This window comes from Parus major, chromosome Z (genome assembly GCF_001522545.3).
Source record: "Parus major isolate Abel chromosome Z, Parus_major1.1, whole genome shotgun sequence".
Taxonomy (NCBI): Eukaryota; Metazoa; Chordata; class Aves; order Passeriformes; family Paridae; genus Parus; species Parus major.
Genome location: NC_031799.1, coordinates 70,741,496 through 70,756,759, shown reverse-complemented (window position 1 = coordinate 70,756,759; position 15,264 = coordinate 70,741,496).

Sequence of the window (15,264 nt, the reverse complement as noted above, 5' to 3'; positions counted from 1 at the left end):
TTTTTTTTTTTTTTTTTTTATTTCTGACTATCCTACTCTGTTAATTTACAGAAAACTGAAGTAATTCCACAGACAAGCCTGTTTTGCCTGTAGAGACAGTTGATAAGTAATATTTCTCCATCTTAATTTGCTTTATTTTCCTCACCTGTCCTTCCTGTAGAAGTGATAGAGCACTTGGGGGCCAACAAAGATCAACCCACCACATAAATCAGTCTCAGTTCTAATCTCTCTTAACACTCATTCTTAATCAGCAAGTTTTTCTGTTTATATTCAATATTTTCTTCCTAGCACTTCTTTTATTATTATTCACAACTTTGCTGTCCTTTGTGACTGAAAGGCAGCCTAAAAAAAGAGTTTAATTGAAAAGTTTTGTGAAATAGAAATAAGTTCTGGAAAAACATTTCCACTTCAAATGTACTCTCACAAGTAAGTGGTTTCAATAAAGCAGTTAGTAAAGGTTAATTGCTAGCTGATAAAAATATGTGAGCAGGAAGGCAAAATGAGCCTGGTCACTCTGTCTAAGAGTTGCACAGGAATTAATATATTATAATCATTGTAGCATGTTAAAAAATTGGCTTAAATCTTTGCACTTGGAAATAGACAATTATTAACTCATTAAAGAGAACTTGTAACAATGCTCACAAAGGCTGAGTCATGTATCAATAGCACAGATGTGCCACATTTAGATGAAAGAGATCCAACAGGAAACAGATTGTAAATTGCCAAAATATCTAAATTTTTTCCAGTGCATTCCAGTGACTGCAAAACAATTAAGTGAACCTGAAAATTTTGGAGGTTTCTGTTGTTTAGTGTTGGCTGCTCCCAAAGTGACTTGGATTTCTGGTGCTTCACATTTAGGAGTATTTCAGGCTGTCCAAGACACAAAGTCTCATCTAAGTTAGAAGATGATGTTGGGCTGTAACATTCAGGGAGGTAACAGAGCTGCTCCATGGATTTGCAGTTGTGAAAAAATATATATTTATATATGTAACATCCAGATATTCCATGATTAAGTGTGTCTCTGAGAGCCTGTTGGCTTTTGTCTCCCTCTGAAACAGAAAAAGGAATCATGAAGGTAAAATACTACATCCCTTGAAAGAAAATTATTATCTCCCTTATTTTCTGTTCCAGTGTCTTTAGAGAATGAATGAATGGATGTGTTTAAATTTTGTCAGTGAAATGTATTTTTATGTAAAGGAATGGTCTGCAGAGATTTTGTCACTGAGGAATAATAATTCCATAGGTCAAATTTTTGCATGTGCAAAAAACCCAACTGGGATGATAGAGCAGCATCTCACTGCTGTAGATTGTAACACTTTGAAGCAGGGATTTTAGGGACAATGAAACATTTGTAGACTTCTGTTTGTTCTCTTTCAACACCTTTTTTTTAATTATTTTTTTTCCCCAAAGAATGCGTTCTCAGTGAAAGGGTGAAAAAATAGGAAGTTTTTATTGGTTTCCAGATATACATCTTTCTTTATATTGGAATACTTATTTTGCTAATAATGATGATAATGAATAATAATGAAAATAAGAATTAAAAATAATATATTAATAGTAATTAATAATATCAATTAATTATAAATTAATATACATTATACAATAATATAATTAATAACGAATATTTATATTTATATTTAATATATAACCATATGTATATATAATATAAATATTATAATAAATACAATGAATATATTTAATTAAATTTATTATTAATAATAATCATAGTAATAATATTACATAACTACAATTTTTTTTTCTATTAAATTGAGATTAATTCTAACCACAATATATTGACCCAAACAACAGTTTTTTCTCCATCCTAGCCATGGACAATCAAATCTACTTAATTGTATGTTCACTAACAAAACCCAGCCTGGCTGGTCAGAACTGTTCAGAAGTGAAAGTTTTGTTATCTCCAAGAAACCATTATTTCCATTATTGGGATCTCCTTGCAGACATTTTTTGGCAAACCAGCAGGGGTTAATTCTGCATTCACTGCTGCTCTGATGTAGAATGAAACAACAGCAAAAGGTGATTTTGCAATGCATACAAACAAATAAGTAAATAAGTTAATGTCTGTTAGGCTTTTTTTTTTTTTTTTTCCCCTCCTCCACCTGTTTTCATCCTAGCCTGGGATGAGTTGTAAAGCAAAAACATTTTGAGGAAATCAGACCTGCAGTTGTTGTTCTGCTCCCTTCTGCTGATCTCCCTGGCCGTGGGGTAAAGGGCTGTTCCTGTTGCTGTACAGAATGCCATGTTCCAGGGCTGGAACAAAGGGAAAAAAATGCAGCTTTGTCCATGTCAGGGTCCTGGATCTCTCAAGCATTAACTGTGCTCACAGGAGCAGATGTTGCTTGGAGCTGGCCTTGAAATGAGAACATGGAGAGCTCTGATAAATGAGCTGCCAGTTTTACAGACACAGCAGCATCATTTCATCAAAGGTATGGGTGAGAAATAAGAATGTTTCAAGGAATGTCAAGGAGGGTAATGTGGACATGAACTGTGGAGCCATCCAGAGTTTGATTATCAGAATATAAATATTCCTGTTGGGTTATTGGAGAAAAGGAAAGATTGTGCTACTCCCTTTAATTTATTAATATTTTCATAAGTTTTTGTTACTTCTGTCAGAGACTGGAGACAGAGGAGGCAGCTGAGTGAGAAGTCTGAAACGAAGAGTTTCAAATCTCACAGCAAAAATCTGTTAGGTGAACATTCCTTACAAAAATTTTGAGTCAAAATTGGGAACATAGCAGGAATTCATTCACCGTAGACATTTTCAAAACCCCAAGAATTTCCAGGCATTTATTTGCAGTAAAACATCCAAAATATTTCACAGATATTACCCAAGGTCTGCCTGATGTGTTGCATCGTGGTATAGGTGTTTTGTTTCTTTTAATTACTACCAGAGGATCTCCTCTATCCTTGTTTAATGGTCAGCCCAAGTTTTATCCAGGTAGACAGTGCTTTTCACACAAATGCCACAATTAGAATAGCAGGCCTGAAGTTTAGCAATAATAAACACACAAAGTTCCCAGTAGTGAGTGAACAAAACACGTAAACAGAAATGCCAAGCTGGTGATCATTTTCTCAATACAAAGAATGGCTGGCAAAAGAAACCTCCCACTCCTGCATTTTTCAGAATGATTTTCAAAGCTCTAGAGAAAAGATAAAAAGTGTTCTTTATAAAGCTAAAGTGTTCTGGTCAGTAAATAATATTACTCACTTCTGTTACTAATAGGACTACACACAAGCTGAAGTATGGATGCCTTTCTTGCACTTTTCAAGCTTTTTTCACTGCTTTTTTTTGTATAGGAGATATCAGTCATGCTTTTCACATAATTTGGTAGTTTCCCTGCCTTGGTTCAGCATGTGAGAAAGTAAAAAAAAAATAATATGAATAAAGTTTGTTTGTTTGTTTATTGTTCCAGACTCCCACAAAATTATCAGAACTGGTTGGAGGCACAAATAGGTTTTTGCAAAACACTCCTGACAGTTTTTTAGGTCAGCTGCTTCCAGAATGAGCACCTGAATTATCACCCACTCCTGGCCTATAGAGACTCGAGAGATCTAACACAGAAAAAAGCATCATGTCCTGAAATAAGAGAGTTAGAGCCTTGTCTCATCAAGCCTTTCTCCCTGTTCTCTAGTTACTATCATTAACAGCACCCAAAGGACCCAACCAACCCAAATTCTTTACAAGAGAGAGGATAAAAAAAAAAAGAAAAAAAAAAGAAAAAGTTCAGCTTTTATTATGGATAACTTGGAGTCTAGTTGCACCAAAGAGCATAATGGCCAGGTTTTTAGTTTCAGAGCTGCATGGAAAACTGGCAGCCTGCCAGAAGTGGTGAGAAAAACCTTGGTCTGGAGAGGGTGAAATGCTTGCACTCTGCTGAGGGTGGTGTTGCATTACCTGCAGCTGAACAAGCACGCATTTGTCACACAGCAGGGAGGCCTCTTGCAAGGAAAAGCTCCAGATTTGTGCGTAATAATAATTAATAATAATAAATCTGTCTTGAAAAGGGCTTGGCGAAAAAAGAGGTTCCCAGGCTCAATGCTGCATTTTGGGTTCTGTATAAAAGTAATTTACAACGGAGAGTTAGAAACCCAGAAGGAGCTTAGCCAAACTTGCATTTCCTCAGAGAAATACCTCGCCAGCACTGCAACTCCCTGCAGGATTCAGGAGGTACTTTCAGAGGTCACAGCTGCACACATTATTCTCATAAACTCTGGTCTGTGAGTCAGGAATGCCTGACGTGGTTTACAGTCTTGATCTGTTTCCTCCATCTGATGTTGTTGAAATAAGGATGCATTTCCCCGTCAGCATTTTCATTCTCCCGCACACTTTCACCAATGATCTTTCTGTGGCTTCAGCTAATACACAAGTTGAGGAGTAAAAGGGAAAGAAAAACATCCTGAACACATTAAAACAGAGGCCAGGAGGCTGGATTTTGTGTTTAATTTAAAACCCTGAAGTAGCTTTACAGATTAAGTGAAAGAGACAAAATTCCTCAGTAAAGGTAACATCCCTTAACAAGGCTTAGGATGTGTATTGATTGGCTCCATATAGCAGTGTAAGGTAATTATGAGCATTAATTGTTTCTATTTGTGACCCATTTGGCCAGTTTCATAGAGGCTACATCTTGGCCAGTGCTGCACTTATTTGGAAATTGTGAAATAAATTGTGAATAAGTGCACTCACTTATTTAGAAATTGGACTAAATTGAACACTGGAATTGAACACTAGACATCTTGCTGGCCTTCAAGCCTCCATCCCTTCCTCCTTGCACAGGAATCGTGAATGAGTGTCAGAATCCAACAGAGCACTGCCAAAGTGTAAAGGGAAAACTGGGAAGAGGAAAATCATACGTAAGGAAACTCTGCTCACCCAGTCTGTGTAACATAAATTTTAGCTTGAGCCTCCATTTCTGTATCTCACTTAGAGCTCACAGGGGATGAAGAACGAAGCTGTGTGTGTTCAGCAAAGACTTGAGGCCAAAAAGACAGATGGTTTTGGTAGTGAGTGGGCAGCAAGGGTGGCTCCTGTGAGAGGAGACTGGGGGATGCCCCTGTGTCAGACAGCTCCAGAACGGAGCAGCTGCTGGGGAAAACTGAGCCGGTGGTGACACTGCTGTCAGCTCTGTGACAACGTGTGAGAGAGAGGGTAAAAAACACAGCACAGCAGCTGTGAGACTCAGGAGTGGGACAAATGTGAGAAAAACAGCCCTGCAGACACCCAGGGCAGCACAGGAGAAGGGGCAGGAGCTGCTTTGGGTGCCGGAGCTGAGATTCCCCTGGGGCAGCTCATGGAGAGGCAGCTGAGCCCCTGCAGCCCATGGAAGGGGAAAGGGAAACACAGACCCCCCTGCAGCTGCTGGAGGAGCCCAGGCAGGAGCAGGGGGATGTGTCCCAAAGGAAATTACAGCCCCTGGAGGGGTCCTGGCCTGTGGGGACCCCCAGTGGAGCTCCTGAAGGAATCCTGTGGAAGGGATTCCCACCAGAGCGGTTCTTGGTGGCGTTGGGGAAGGTGTTTTATCCTCCTCTGCTATTAACTGGCAATAAATTAAATTAATCATCCCCATGTTTTGCCCATGATAGTAACTGGTGAGTAATCTCCTTGTCCTTATCTCGACCTGTGAGCTTTTAATCCTATTTCCCTATGCCCCTGCTGTCCTGCTTAAGGAGGAGGGGGAGTGAGAGGGTGGCTCACTGAACACCTGGCAGCTGGCCGAGGTCACCCCACCACAGCAGCCACGGAAGGGCAGCCAGGAAAGGAGCAGAGACAGATCTGTTAAAGGATCACTCCAAGATGTTTGTGTGGCTGTAGCCTTTGGATAAGAAATTTTGCAGCTGGCTACACATGGGCATCAAGGGATTTGTCTTCTCTCTGGCTGGTACAGCATGATCTCATCTGCTAATCTCAGTTTCAGGATATTCCCAGTTTAGAGGGCCTTCCCCTTCCCCTTCCCCTTCCCCTTCCCCTTCCCCTTCCCCTTCTTTTCCCAACATCTGGGGGCAATAGGAGACACAGAAACTCTTATCTGATAATCTCTGTACGTAGCACAGAGGCAATCACTGTCTGAAATGAGTTTGTTTTCTGAATTGTTGTCAAATAGAACTCTCTTTATATAAAATTTGGCATGCTGCCTGTGTCACTGAGAGAAAGATGTGCACCGAGGCCTCAGTGTCAGGACATACCTATTTCAGGGAGGGGGAAAAGGATGTAGATGTCAAGGGAAGAGGATTGGAATTGATCAATTTCACCAATAGCTACAGTAGCAGATTTGACAGATTTCCAAACCTTGGACTGTGCAAGGTCTATCCACTCCAGAATCAGCTCTTTACAGCTTGGTGCCCAAGGCTTCATGCTGTTTGTTTAAATACTCAACAAGATTAATTTTTTTTGAGGGCTACTAGGGTCTGTCTTTTTTTCTTGATTAAAAACAGCAGCCATGACCACGATAAAAATAATAATTAAAAAAATAACAATCCAGAGACAACAGCAGCGACTAAAAATGATCAAGGAATTACAAACTTCAAATGCTGCAGTGACATCAAGTGGTGAAACACCACCCTTCATGCTGCAGCTCCAAAGCTAAATTTGTGACACTTGTCACATCTCTCTCGTGGTCCACATCAGTTGCAGCGTTAGAATCTATTTTCCTTATCAATATATTACCTTTTCTACAGAAACCAATAATAAAATTCCCCCCCACCACCACCCAAGAGTTTATTCTAGTGAAAGGAAAGCAAAGTTTGAACATTTTATATTCTCAGTAGATCCCTTTGTTCCTGCTTGTGTCTTGTGTCTGACAGGGGTGACACAATTCAACAGGAGTAAATTTCTCTTTAAAGTAAAAGTTTGAGAAGTTTCTACTTCTGTTTATTCATCAAACAATCTAGGGGTATGCATCCTCTTGAGAGAGAGAATAACAAAATTTCTTTGTAATTTGCCTTCAGATCGTGGTTACATTAGTTTTATTAGGAGTTTTTCCTCACTGAGCCTTTTCTGGAACTGTCCCCACACATTCCCAAAATGACCAATTGTCATGTAAATTATAATACAAAATGGTTTTCCACCTGAGTAATACCTAGTGCTTCTGTGTTCTTGTTTTGTTTTTTTTTTTATTTCAGCCACCACTTCCCAGACATAACATTTTTCATCTTATTTAGAACTGCTAGCAATATAAAATCTATACTAAAAAATAAGGGTACTAAAATTATTTGTTTGGTACTGTCGTTAGATAAACAGTATTTAATTGTGTGATACTACTGTTTTTTGCAAATATTAGTACCTCCACAGCTGTCTAGTTACATTTATGGTATAATCTGTTCTTTAGTTTGCATTGTATGATCTGTGGCATGCGATGCATGGCTTAATTTAATAAAAAAATATTCTTTCTTACAGGACTTAAAATGGATTTATAACAAGACCTGAGCCACAAATTTTCAGTCTTAAAAGTACAATTAAAACACACAGCTGACATTTCTCACATGCTGATGCAGAAAAGCAATTGAGACTCATTATTTTGGCTGTGAGAGGAGTTAAACACATACTTTAAAAATCTGTTAACCTAAAAAAACCAACATGTAAGTATTACTTTCACTGATTGTAAATACACTGATATAGTAATCCATGTAAAAGACTGGAGAATTATGGAAGAATTGCCTTGTTTTTGTTTTTTTTTCACCACATTAGGAGCACATGAACCATGAGCCCATTGGCACAGGGCTTCCAGCCCAAGGGCTCTGATTTATTAAATCATGTCCTGGTGGGAATTTATAATATGCATGCAGGTAATGGTAGGAAGCCTTTATTTCTTCTGTTGAGGGTATTATTATTGAGGATAAAATGTTTTCAGTGCCAGAGGAGGTTTCCTCTGAGAAATGCCAAGCCATCCACAGAGACTGAAGGGAAAAAAAATTTGAAAAGTCCACAGCCCTTGTCTCTGTTTTTCACCTTTAATAAGAAAATTGAGTGGATAAAATGATGAATGGCAAAAAGAGAATACTTTCAATGTAAGTCATTATTAATCTTCACTTCCCTTGCCAGGGGAGCCATCCCATATTTCTTGCCTAGAGTAATAAGGTGTCAGGCAGCAAGACAAAGGCCTGAGACCAGGTTCACAAGGCTTAACTTACAAATACACAAGGTCTAGAGAGAATCATTTTAGCATCCTGAATTATTGATGAAAGTCAAAGCAGTGGGAGGATTTATCTTCCTTTTTTTATATATATATTTTTCCTCTTTCCTCTCTCCCACAGTTCTGTGCACAAGCAGAGGTAGTGGTTTAAATGCTTGTTTTTCCCATGGCTTTGCTGCCTGCCCATGACAGGTGATGCAGTTAAAAGAGAGAGAGGGAGAAAGAAAAAGACTGCTTTGGAAATAATGCACTTTTAAACTATTGAGATTGTAAAGCTGAAAGTGTTGAAATAGGAAAAAAAAAATCTCAGTTGGCAGGGGAAGAAGACTTCTTTTCATGGATTGCATGAATTCAGATGAGCAACACTCAGATATTTAAGATAAGAAACTCAATAAAATGCCTTTTTTTTTTTTTTTTTCTTTTGCAGAGTGTAACAAATTGACAATACAGAGATTCAGGGTTGTGCGTTTCTTCAAATGGCAATTCATTTATTTCTAAAGGTCCAGGTTTTGCAGCTGGTTTTGAAGGGCTGCATGGAGACTTTCAAAGAGAAAAATGTCACTGCTTTCATTCTGGGGAGGAAGGGAAAAGCAATTCTGCTTGCCCATGCTCCCAGAGATCCCTTCAGCAAACAGACATGTCCTAACCCACAATCAGAATTGTCAAATTTTCTTTTTTCAGGCTATCTATCCAGCTGCACTTCCCTAGCTGGAGAAAAAAAGGGTCTTTTCTGTGTTGGCTGTCACTGCTTTTGCTGCATGAATGTGAGTGTAGCCATTTCTTATTAAATGGAATAAGGCTGACTGGCAAATATGGGAAAAAAAAAGAGATCTGATGTAATTTAGGCTGTGAGACCAATTTCTACAGCTCTGTTAGAGTCATGCTGCAGCACATATAAGTAGCAGATGTGTAATGATTTCCAGACACAGAACTGTGGTTGCTGACTTGGTGAGGAGTCCAGTTCCTGTAAGTGCATCTGAATTCCAGGAGCCTGAGTTAATCTGGAACATCTGTTGCCTATGTACAGAAGATATGAAAAGAATTCTTAGCAAAAATTGAAAATACATCCAGAGATATTTGCGTGTATATAAACATGAAAATATGCATGGGCACATCGCCTCACCAAGTCCCACAGAAATATTCAAGAAATAGTTTATTTTCTGGTTTGGAAATTAACAATATTCCAGTGCAGAGAATACTCCAGAGTAGATCTGATTGAAGTTTCACTGTTCTTTGAGAAGTTTGGGTTAAAAACAGCATAAAACCACCAGAAATTAAGAAAAACCCATTAGCAGTCTCTCCTGAGGGTGCACACTGTTTACCTTTGTATCCATGTCTGTACACATATAAGAAAAAAGTCACTGATTAGTTGGTTAAATAGTGACATTTTTCTTTCTCACTTAAGGAAATTTTAAAAGCTGCTTTGGTTATTCATTTAGTTTTAAGTCTGGTTTTGATATTTTGCTTGGAAAACATCAAATGAACCATAATAAATCTGTAAAATTACAGGTTATTTTTCCTATGAGATAAAGTGTGGTGTTCAGTATCCCAGATGCTATCATAGAATTAGGACATTTTGCTTTAAAATTCTAGTAAGAAAACTTAGAATCATAGATGACAGTACAGATACCAATTTTTGATACTGAAGCCCCTGTCTAGTTTACAAAAATCTCTATTTCACAGTTTCAAGCATTAACTTCAGAATAATCTAAGACATTTCCATGGGACATTCATGTCATGGGGAGGTCACAAACCCAAAACAGAGCCCTTGAATTTTATTAATGACCACTCCCTGAGCTACACAGACCCCCAACACCTTGAGAAATAAACTGTGCCTGCTGACAAAGGGCAGCCGCTGTTGTTTTGCGAGCCCAGCGTGGAAAAAGCAGATTTTTACTTTTATTGTCAGAAATTCCACGACAACACAGCTCAGAAGCACCACACACAGAAGATCAAATCCCTTCAGCTGTCAGAGGGTAACATCAGGCAGCAGAGAGTGGCAGCAGCTGAAGGAAAACCAAAACCTCGTGGAAGATGTGGAGGCAAGGCTGGCTTTGAGCATGGGCAGCCTGCATGATTTACAGTCCAGTCTTTTCAGGGGTAGTGGACAAACCTCTGGGATTAATCTGTGGAGGATTAAACCCCCCTCTGAAATGGGTGCAGAAAACAGAAATGATGGGCACAACTTGCAAAGATCCAGGCTCTGAGGTGGGGTCACGTCAAGAGGTGCACTAAAACAAGGAGCACCACAAAAAAGTGCAGGATGAGAGAGCGGTGACTCTCACACCAGGAGCAGTCATCAGCTTGTCTGGGTGGTTTCATGGTGACTCCAGTGCTGAATGCAGAGCTCAGAGCAGCCCTTTTGCCAGTTCCAGATGCCCAGGCAGGTTTAGGTGCAGCAGCTTGCACCCATGTGAAGGTTTAGGATTTGAGTGAGCCTTAAGAGCCCTCAGGAGCAAGCAGGGGGTTCAGTAAATGCACTTAATTCAGTGGAAGAAAGGCTTATTTTTATCATCCAGTACAGCACAATTAAGGCTGCTTCTGCAAAAATTTAATCTGTGCAGTCAGGTGCATAGGAGAGGTTACCCACAAAAGCAGATTCTCATGAGCACTCTTGATGAAAACCTAAATTCTGATGAATACCTTGATTTTGATGTACACCTAAATTAAGACCTAGCGTGGAACACCTTAGGCACATGCTTCTCCCCAGGGAGAAGAATTTTGTGCAAATATTGGAAAAGGTGAACTTTGCCTATAGAAACTTCTCTCACACATCAAAAATCTGCTGTACAGTTTGTTAAGGTGACAAAAGTGAAGGACTAAGGTATTTGTCATGATGGATTTATGTTTTAGACTGAACAGCAAGCCTGGAAGACAGAGTAAAAGGAGAGTAAAAAGAGTGCACCTTTGCTAATAGAACTGCTGCTCAAACTCCATTGAGTAAGGAAAATATATTGCTAAAATTCTTGTTAGACTGGCCTTTGTAATGTGAAGTATAGGACCAAACCCTTTGCTCAGCAGAAGAGGAAGATAGTGTCTCAGCTGAGGAAAAAAACATGAATATCTACCTTTGACAAAACGATAATGATAGCAAGACATTGCTAACCATCTCCCAGAGAAATTAAAGTGTATAAATAATGATCTATATTTACAACATGTTTTAAAAATTAAAGTAAAAGCCTTGGGTGACTCCAAAATGCACATATCTGGAATAATTTATGCTGTGGTTAAGGAAGGCGTAGATTTTTTGACTGGACAAAACACATCTTGCAAAAGTGATGTGAAAATTATTGCTGTGTCACATCCAGCTATTTGTATCCATATGTTGGTGCAAATAATGTTCCTCCAAGGATGTTGTCACTTCCCCTCTGCCTGAGAATGTGACGTTCCAGTTCCAGAGAAGAAAACAAAATGTGAGTCTGCTGGAAACATTGGGGGGTAAGATACATCCAGACAGATCCAAGAAGGTTATTAGAGAAGCCCTGACACAAGGACCTCCTTGTAATCCTTCCCAGAGAGGAGCCTGGGGGTGTCTGGATCCAATCTTAGCCCCAGACCTTGCCAACAGGTTAAGGAATTTTGTCCTGCAGGATTCAAAGATGGCAAATCAGAAGTATTTACATCAAATGAATTATTCATCATGACAAAGTGATTAGACTAAAATATTTAATCTGACTTTTTAACTACACAGTATAATAGCTAAAATTGCTAGCAGTGTGTTGTATAGTATAGTGCACCAGGTTAAAGCAATTATATTAAAGCCATCATATTAAAGGTGTCAAAACCAAACAGATGTTAAGTAGAGATGAATGTAATTAACCAGATCAACACTTGTGGGGAAGTCTCTTTCTCTTAACCTCGAGGAGGGTCCTATGAGTGGCCTCCCCTTCCCAAACTTCACACACACACACGCTCTCCAAGGAGGAATATATCTGAAGAACCTAATAAATGAAAGTGAACTTGGACTTTTATAGTGTAAAGTGATATAACTGCAAGCCACAGGTCTCCCAGGCAGCTTGGCACCTTGTCTACCAAATATTTGCCTCACTATCAGGGTGTTAATTCTGCTAATAATGCCAGAGTGGTTTTGGCACAATTCAACACCAGAAGCAGCACATGATGCTCAGCACCAATAGCTTGGAAAACAGGGTTTTGTTTGAGTTTGTGCACATTTCAAGGGCATATATTTCGAGCTCTTTTTGCTCCCTTACCCCTCCTTTTGCCACTCTTTTTACTCCCCAGGTCATCTCCACCCTTGGCTGCCTCTGGTGGGTTTCCTGCTGGGCTGGGGCTGTCCTGGGATGGTCCTGGCAGGGCCACAAGGATGTGGGTGAGTTCCTGCCTGCCATCCTTCCCCCAGGAGCCCAGCTGGGGCATTTTGGGGTCCCCCTCCTGTGTTCCTCGTTGGGTTGTGTCACATAACACAGCAGACAGCGGGAGGCCACCCTTAGGTTGCCAAAACTAGCTGGTGTTGTAGGAGACGCTTCCTGGGGACAGTCAGAGACACGGCAAAGACCTCTATAATCGAGTTAGGTGTTAGAAGTTTATTTCAGGGCGTGGGATAGAGAGAGAGAGAGCCTGCTATGAGCCAGCAGATAGAGCTCAAAGCGGGCTCAGGGAGAGCAATACAAAAGAGGGTAAGATACGAATACATGAGTTTAAGACTTAAGATTTCTACGAAAGAGAGTTACAGAACATTACAGAAGTGAGAGAGCCGGAAAAAGAGTTAAAGAAGAGCAGGAAAGAGCAGCAAGCGAACGTAGTAAGAGAAACAAGAGAAAACAAAAGAACTAAGAGTTAAGAGAGACCAAGAGAGACCAAGAGAGACCAAGAGAGACCAAGAGTTAAGAGAGACCAAGAGTTAAGAGAGACCAAGAGAGTGAACTCTCTTTTACAATTACTTATATAATCTATACATATGAATATTCTATTCTTTCACTGACCAATCTTTCTAAGTATACTAATACAGTAACATTTGTGTGCAACCTATAGAAATCGCTATTTTTGCATATTTTTAGTTATCTCGGGGTCCTTTAGACCTTTCCTTATAAGGCTGGGATGAGGGGTCTCAGCTTGGTTTTATTGCAGGAAAGAATGTGTTCTGGCATACCAGCCCAGTTTCTTTGAATTATTCAAACCGTGCTATCATTTGTATTTCTTCCTTAGCCTTTCTGGCTACAAAGTCATATTTATAATTTCTTTCTAATTCTACCTTCCCAACCGGTGTCACCGTTCCAAAGAGGTCCTGACACACCTTTCCCCTCCTGCCTCCTTTCTCTTTCTCCTGCTTCGTGGGCACCCATGCCCAGCAGTTCACAGAAAATCTTAAAAAGAGCAAGAGAGGTCAGGGTGGAAAGAGCAAAAGAGCTCGTGGCACTAAAGTATTTGACATTTATAGAGTATATCCAGCTTGTAGTGAAAGAAACCAGCCTGACAAAGCACCTGACAAAGCATATGATGGCATATGCACAAGCCTTTCAACGTAGATTTTCTTGAAAGAAATCAGCAGTCTTTACATTGTGAGAAGATGCAATTTGTAAATAAGTTGTCATAAAAAAAAAAAATTATATATATTTATAATATTTATATATAATATATAAAAATAAACATAATCTCTGTTAACAGTGAAATCCTGAGACTCCACCAGTTAATCTGCAGTGATAATTCAAACTTTGGCAGGACTCCACCCTTGCCAGCAAGCCTGCTGAAGCTGCAGGATGGCCAGAGTGTGGCACTGGGGCTCAAAAAGGATTTCTATGTGCAAATTTGATGCATTTATGGTTCCTCTCCCATATGTCAGTATATATTTCAATGTATGCCTGCTTTTCAGCCTGTGAATCACTCCCACATGGTGTTTTCAAATGTGGCAAACAACAGTCAAAAAAAGGAAAAAAAAAAAAACAATGCTCCTCCTCAGTTCAGGGTTTCAAGAGAGGCACATTTATAAAAGCAAGTGAAAATAAATAGTTCCACTGAACTCCAGCTTCAGACCCTCTATTTTCCTTTGATAACGATGAAGATTTCGTAAGATTATTCCAGACTCAGTCATAAACAAACATTTTGCTTTGTTTTTTTTCCTCCCTCCTGGAGTTATAACACAGAATCTGAATTTCTGTTTCAAATCCTCAGTATTAGCATGAGACTCTCAGGCTGCTTCACAGGTTTCTTAGCAGAAAATATCTACAGAGGAAATATATATTCTGCTCTTCTGATCATCCTGGTCTGAATAGGCACTCTATCAGGTCTGAACCTCAGGAAGAAGTGATAATAAAGCTCAAAATGACTCTTTAAAGAAAACCTTTTCAATCTTTACAACCCTTGTAGGAAAAGAAACAAAACAGCAATCTACCAGGGTGGAAAATACTGGATTTGCCACTTCAAGACAGACAGGCTTCAACAGGGTGGAAACCAGGACAATAATTCCTGATTGCTTTGTTGCACAACAGAAGACATCATCCTCAGGCTGTTCAGCTATTTAACTTCTAATTAATCTCAGAGAGATGGGTATCTGTCTAAGGATCTGCTGGGGTATGGGCAGGACAGGGGGAACACCAAAATTGCTTTAATATCTTCTTGGCAAAGTCTTGAAATTGTTTCCTTATTAAAAAGTGTATTAAAAAAAAATAAAAAAAATAAAAAAAAATCAGTTGTTAGGCCTGCAGGGTGTATCCTAAATGTAAAACAAAGTGGAGGATGAGCCACTTCCAGTTAGGAAAGCATTGACATGTTGGCCTATAGAGATAAAATATATTAAATTATATATATATATATAAATTATAGAAATAAAAGTTTAGTCTTCCGTGTTTAGTGCCTTGCAAGATTTTCATGGACAGAGCAGTCATGGCACACCCTGCACCTTCCAGAATACTGAAAATCTGTGTACAGGTGGCAAATTCTCTGCACCTACTGAAAGGATGGAGAAAAAACCTGCAGAGTTTTCCTTAAAAATCCTAATCCCTTTCACAGGTGCACACAAAAGCCTCCTTCCTGCTATTTTCTCAAAAGTCTTGCTCCTTTTAGGCATTATGGTGTGGGAAATACTTCCTTGTACAGTCACTAGTGGCTCACCAGTGCCAGTAGCTTTGCTCTGCCTTCTGGAGAATTCCCTCAGTGAGAGGGT